Source organism: Elgaria multicarinata, chromosome 3 (genome assembly GCF_023053635.1).
Source record: "Elgaria multicarinata webbii isolate HBS135686 ecotype San Diego chromosome 3, rElgMul1.1.pri, whole genome shotgun sequence".
Classification (NCBI taxonomy): Eukaryota; Metazoa; Chordata; class Lepidosauria; order Squamata; family Anguidae; genus Elgaria; species Elgaria multicarinata.
Window position 1 is genome coordinate 67905476 of NC_086173.1, and position 6818 is coordinate 67912293.

At 46.7% G+C, this 6818-nt stretch overlaps 1 pseudogene; it reads right to left on the bottom strand.

The window, feature by feature from the left end:
- Positions 1 to 216: 216 nt before the first annotated feature.
- LOC134395375 (adenosine deaminase domain-containing protein 2-like) lies at positions 217 to 3788 on the bottom strand (annotated as a pseudogene).
- Positions 3789 to 6818: the final 3030 nt, after the last annotated feature.

Sequence of the window (6818 nt, forward strand, 5' to 3'; positions counted from 1 at the left end):
ACGCCGAAATGCAGCCAGACTGTGGGGACAAAGAGAAAAGAAGAAATCTACGGCCACCACATACATAACTAAATTCAGGCCTAAATTACGTACCTTCCTTCCTATTGCATCATAGGAAATAGACCCTGTGAGAACAGCATCATCGGAAAACAATGCATTTAAATATTTAAATCCCAGCCTTCCCCCCCAAATTCAACAACATCCATAGCTGTCTGTTCACTTGGTTAGGGTGTGCCAGCCTTGCCCACATCTGTCGGTGCATCCAAACCTGAAAGGTCTTTGGTAGGCAGACAGTACTTTAGCCACCAGGCCAGCCCAGCTGGCAAAGGTGTCTACCAACTCCTTTTGCGGCCAATTCTCCAAATCTTGCAAGCTCAGCTGGGTGTACACCAGGCACTTGGCACGCTGATAGACTTCAGCTTGAATCTTGGCTTCATGATAGGTGGGCAGCAACATCAGGTCCGCTCTCTTCATCTCCTGAGCCACCTTCCTGAAGGATTTCAGCATGGCAGTGTCAGGTTCTGTCCTGCAGCACCACCTGGTGGCCGCAGTGCACCTTGCCAGCCGCAGAGTAGTTGCAGGATCCAGGCTAATATCATCAAGCACTCACAGGTGGGCTGATACAGACCATCTGGGAGCAGCCAGGAAAGGGCTATATAAGAACTACATTTCCACTCCAGCTTTGCCACAGCAACACAGTCTCCTGTGCCTGCTGCAGCCTGTTCCTGACTACTTGCAATCCCGGACCTTGCCATGCCTGACCTTCTGTTTCTCCTGACGATGCCTTTTGCCTCTGGCCCTGCCTGAACTCTGTTTGCCTCTGGACTCTGAACCTTGCTTGCCTCTGGACCTTTCCTTTTGCCTTCAGCCCTGCCTGGACTCTGTTTGCCAGTTTCACTGCTGTCCTTCCTAGCCCTGGTGTTCCTGCGCTGAGGCTTTGCCACCCATGCCCCGGACCTGGACTCCGACACGCAGCCCTGCAAAGCTGACTAGGGCAGAACTGGTCACCTGGATTCATAATGTCCTTTACTGCCTTCCCAATGGACCCATTCAGAAGTTCTAGCATTTCGTCTCCACCGTACCAGTTAAGGCTCTGGGAGCAACATCCTGTGAAGGATACTTGTACCACGACATGAGGGCAGAAGTTCCTTTATTGTGTACATGCAGTGTAGTTATATATTTCTTCCCCCCCCACCCTTTCTTTCCCTCCTCCTCTTATGCGGAGCCAACTTCATTATCACCTTGCTCCTGTGTGAGACTAGAGGTAAACAAGACGTGCCGTGCGATAAGAAAGGAATGCGATAAGAAAGGAGGCAGGGGGGTCAGACCCGTGATCCCAGAGGCAGTGTGCTGCCATAAGGAAACCCAGATCTGCCACGTCAGCTCTACAATCCTGGTGGCATGTCAAGAGAAGCCACACAGGGGCCTTCAAAGAGGTGCACCTTCTGGTGGCTATAGGGCTTTAGCAAGCCCTCCTTGGCTCCCAGCTGCAGGCACTCATTGATGACGCGGTGAAGGATGGTATGGTCTTGATAAGGGTCAGCTAGGATAATGCTGGTGATGTACACAGGGTGGATGATGTGGCTGAGGAGGGCGCCCTGGACCCCCAAGACACTCCAACGGATCGGCTTGTCACTGCCAGAGACACAGTAGACGTAGGCAGACAGCATGCTCAGCCACCAGTACGAGACAGGCCTGAGCACCCTTTTAACGCTGACGTGAAGCCCAACAGATGGATTCAGCTGCAATGAGGCAATTCTGTTCCACTGGAAGTTCTCCAAAGCTCTGCTAGGCACTCGGCTCAGGTAGAGATGCAGGTAGCACTTTGGCTTCAGAGTCAGATGCACTCTGTCTTCTGCGAGGCAGAAGATGCATTTTTCAAGGGCGGTGGGGTCTTGGCTGCAGTACATAAGCAGCTGCTTGTAGAAGTACCTCAGCAATGCTCTGCGGGCAACCACCAGGCCATGCATATCATGGATTCTCCTGCCACTGAAATCCATCCAGCCTTCATAGCACACGTCACCTGTTCCGAGGGCAACCAGCTCATAGGTCTCCTTGTAATCGCTCGGACTGTCCTCAACCTCTCTCTCCAGTATGAATGCGGCCACACTGCTCATGCAACCTTGGTAGCTCTGCTCTTCTCCAATGAGCATTTCGCACATGCCACTGGTAATAGCGGCACAATGCTGCTGGTGGGTGATTTTCTTTTTGACATGCAGAGGTTTTACAGGAGGAACCTGGATAGCGGGCAAACCCAGCTCAGGTTTGGAGAGGAAGCTGTCGACTCCAAAATCTTCTTTTGGTGCCAGGTTTCATGCAGCTTCTCCCCTTGCTTATCACAAGCATCATCCGTTGGCTGATCCCATCCATCCAGGAGAGGCTTCTTAAAAGAGGCAGAGGACAGGAGGGGCGCCTTTCCTTGAGCAGCGCCAGCAGGGTTGGAGGCATCTGAAGAAGAAGGAAGAGGCTCTTCCAAAGCTAGGGACTGAAGTTGTTCTTCCTCCCAAGGGGACTGGGGCTGGCCTTTCTGAAGTGATGCTGCCAGTTTTGGTTTCCGGGAAACCATTCTTGCCATCTCTTCTCTCTCCAACACCTTTCAGGAAAGAAGGAAGACAGACAAAGACACACAAACACCAACCTACTCCCAGCCTTGCCTTGCCTTGCCTCGCCTCCTGCAGCCCCACTTATGCTAATATTCCATGCTGCTAGGGAATTTGTAGATTAAAAAGCCACTTTAGCAAAACCAGTTTCATGGGCCATTCCTCCCTTCTAATGGACAGACAAACACACCACGCACACATGCATAAAAGGGTCTTAAGAAAAAATATTTCATGGAGGAGTTTCTTTGCTATCTCTCTCTTTCTTTCTCTGCCTCCCTCCCGCTCTCTCTCTCTCTCTCTCACACACACACACACACAAAATTTCCTATTTTGAAGCTCTTCCTGGAGCTTAGAGGTGCATATGCCCAGCAGTGAAAACAGCTTGTTAAAACAAGACCATGAAACAGTTCCTTTCTCCCCCAATGTAGCTTTATGACAGACTGTAACAAGAAATTGGAAGCAAGTAGGAACAATCTTCAGTTAAGCAAAGTTTAGTTTACCTCCAACGGTGAGAGAATCTTTTTTATCTTGCCTACCAAAGGTGTTGCCTGCTATTAACAAAGACTCCTTTCTGATTCCCCACCACAGTTTCTTAGTGGTGATTGCTCAGGCATTTCCTTTTCCTTTTGGAGTGCTCTGTGAATTCGGAAAGGGGTGGGTTTTAGATGCTCAGATCTTGCTTATTCCATGCATGAAGTCAACTGGATTTCACACAGGCGTGGAGAGGGGGCTGGGAAGAGGAGGAGGATCATGTAAAGATATGCTCAGAATATGGTGGAAATACATCAGATTTTGGATGCTTTTCCATGTTGCCCTGGGAATATCATCACCATCACCATCATCATCTCTGTGCTCCCTTTTGTAATGGGTTGCTCCTGGGTTCCAAAGACTGCTTTTCTGTGTGGCTCTGGGGATATAGATATCATCATCATCATCATCATCATCATCATCATCATCATCATCATGTTTTGTGTTGTTTTACACACACACTTTTTATATATATGCATTTCAAATATATTCATTGCTATAGATATGTACAAATTGATCATCATGATCGTTTTGTATGGCTCTGTGGATTCTCCCCCATTCTCTCCCCACTTGATTCTCTGTACAATGGGAGGTATTACTGGAACAGGAACATTGGGGTCCAAGGAGTGCTTCCTTTGAACTCACGATCTTTAAGCCCATGCACCTCAGTTTCCCCTTCCTGTGGTATAGTTTGCTGGTTGTTTGAGATTAAAAAGGCTGTTCTGCCTCTGCTGACTCCTTGGGCGTTGCTAGACCAGGCCTTAGCGCGCCTTCCAACCCGGTTTCCCTGCTGTGTGTCCAGATGATGCACAGGGGAATCCAGCGGCAGGCCGCAGTGAGGCCTGGTCTAGCGCGCCATAAGCAAAGTCGCTTATGGCGTGCTTTTTCCCCAGCTCCGGCTGGGGCTGGGGGAAGTGTGGAGACTTCCGCAGCTTTTCGCGGCTCCTCGCTTACTCACGAGGAGCCGCGAAAAGCCGCAGACCGGCCTGGCACAGTGCTCGTATGAGCGCTGTGCCTATTGGCCCGGGGGCGGGGGGGAAAGAGAGGGGAGGGGGAGGATGGCAGGGTGGGTGGCAAGGGGGGGTGACAGAAGGAGTGCCGCGCGCCGGCGCCGCTCGCAAGCAGCGAGCGCTCCCTCTAACGGTGCTCCCTCTGTCACCCGGACCCCCCTTGCCACCCACCCTGCCATCCTCCCCCCCCCCTCGTTTTTTTTAAAAAAACCTTACCTTCCCGGTGTCTTCGGGCCACCCGCGGCCCCTTTAAACAAAAAAAAAAAAATGGCGGACGCCGCAGAGCTTCCGTCCTCCCTGCGGCTCCGCCATCTGGAAGTGTGGGGGAGGCGCGCTAACGTTAGCGCGCCTAAGCCCCGCCTCCCTGCCGGCGTAAGCCGGCATGTCTAGTAAGGCCCCTTATTTCCTCTTCTACTGACCTCCTGGTTCTACCTTCTGCCCCACTAGTCAGATTGGCCACCAGTCACCCCTGCCCAATCAGAAGAGTTCTGCTTGTAGAAGGCCCGTCTGCCTGATTTGTGGGGAACAGCTGGCCCCACACACTGCAGCTCAACCATTTCATCAAGAGTTCTCAGGGTGTTGGAGCATCTGCTGAGGGAAGGAGGGCGAAGGAAAGTCCACTTCTGCCAGCACAGTTGATCCTGCTTAAAACTGGATCCAATGCAAAGTATTAAAGCTGCAGGATGTAAATTTCAGGCATAAATTACAGCAGTAAATACATATCTTTTTCACCAAGCCAAAGAACCTATGTGTATTTTACTGTCTATGAGTTGTCCAGCTCAGAAATATATGAGATGGAAAACAGTTTTCTTAAAAGAAATTTAGAAGCTTTCACCGGTTAGTTGTTATTGTTTTTACAGTATGTCATCAATGCATTCAGCACTTTACAAAATGTAAGAGAATAGATTCCTGACCCAAGTGGCCTACAATCTAAAATGCAACAAAAAGGGAAGAATAAAAGGAGGTGATGTAGATGGAGAGACTGGGGAAGAGAATCTGTTTCTTTGTACACAAGGCCTATGCAAGTGTAGATGAAAAAAAAAGTCCATGCCGGCTACTGGAATGCAGGGAGTTGTAGGAGTTTTTTCTGTCTAAAGATGCATACGATTGCGGTTTGAGTTAGGGAATGATTTGCATTAGAGATACAGTGCATGGCTGGAAATTTCAAACAAACTTTTCTGATTATTTGTTGAATGGGTGGGAGTAAAACATGCACACAACACACACACACACACACTCATGTGTAAAAAAAGAGATATCTCAAAAGCTCTGAGGGATGGAGTTTCCACTTGCCTTATTTAACCTTATGAGGTAGCTGCTGGTTTTCAATTTATTTCTTACTTTTTAACGTGAAAACCAAAACCAAACCATGCACCATTCTAGGAATGTGTTCACAAATCATGCAAACACGTCCCATTCACAACCATGAATACGAACATAAGCAGAAACACAATTGTTGGGAAATATTTGCTATTTCCCAAACTTGTAACTTGTGTTCACATTTAAAAGTCTGTGGTATGCACTTTTAAAAGTGAGCACGAGTTTGGGAAATTGCAAGTGCGTCTGTAGTATACATTTACAAAATTTGCTGTGAAAATCCTCCCACCAGCATTGTCATGCTTTAGCCTATGGGGAGAATGCAAATTTTCGATCAGGAAAAATGTGCATTTTTAAAAAAAAAAAAATCCCCCCAAAAAAGTGCACATAAAAAATTCACATTTTCCTCATCAGAGAGAAAATGTTGCTCATGTTTAGGAATTCAAAAGAGCTGAAATAAGCTTCAACATAAAATTTATAGATCACACCTTTGCCCACTCTCAGCACAACAAGGCTCTCTCTGCAGCTTCCTACCAGTCATGTGTCCTTACTATCCCCAAGAAATAAGTAGAAAATCAGCCTCCATTTTCACAAATGGAGAATATTTTGGGGAAACTAGTATAATTGTGTCCATGTATCCATTGGCTATGTGCTGGCTGCAACACTGAATTAGCCATTTCTGAAATGATGTATGAAAAATCAGAAAGATAAGTAGACCTTATTCTTTCAGCATTGAGCACACACAACACACACACTGTTCCTACTGATCCTGCCAGTTGAACATATTTTTGAGCCTGCAAAAAAGAGCAAGAATATTGTTATATAACAAAGGACAACATTCTCAATAATTCCTACTGTCCAAACCCGTCTTTTTGAAGGTCTGTGTCTCATTGGCTTTCTGCCCTTTGTTGAATTTTTTTGGTAAAACATCAGTTTATCCTTGTCTGTTTCTCATTTTCCCATCTCTGGTTATTAACCTTAGGACTTAACAATTTAATATATGCTCCTTACAATCATTTTTCACACATTTTACATCAGTGGATTTCGGTGAACTTTTTTTTAAAATGCCTTTGAAGCTTTCTATTATTATTTCTATAAAGTGCTTTATAAGTCTGTGCTTTTTGAAGGCAATTAATGCTGCTTGTCTTGGTCGAAAAAAACTATTCTTAGTTTGGTATTTTCACAAAGGAGCAAAGCATATCTTGAACTTAGCAGAAGGAAATTTCTTATCAGGAAATCATAATATCACTTCTCCTTTCAAACACTAGCTGTTCAAATTTCCTAGTTCTACTTATAAGACTCTAACCAAACATTTTATTAACATGGGTTCCTAAATTTTCATTATTAATCTTATAGGTTAGGA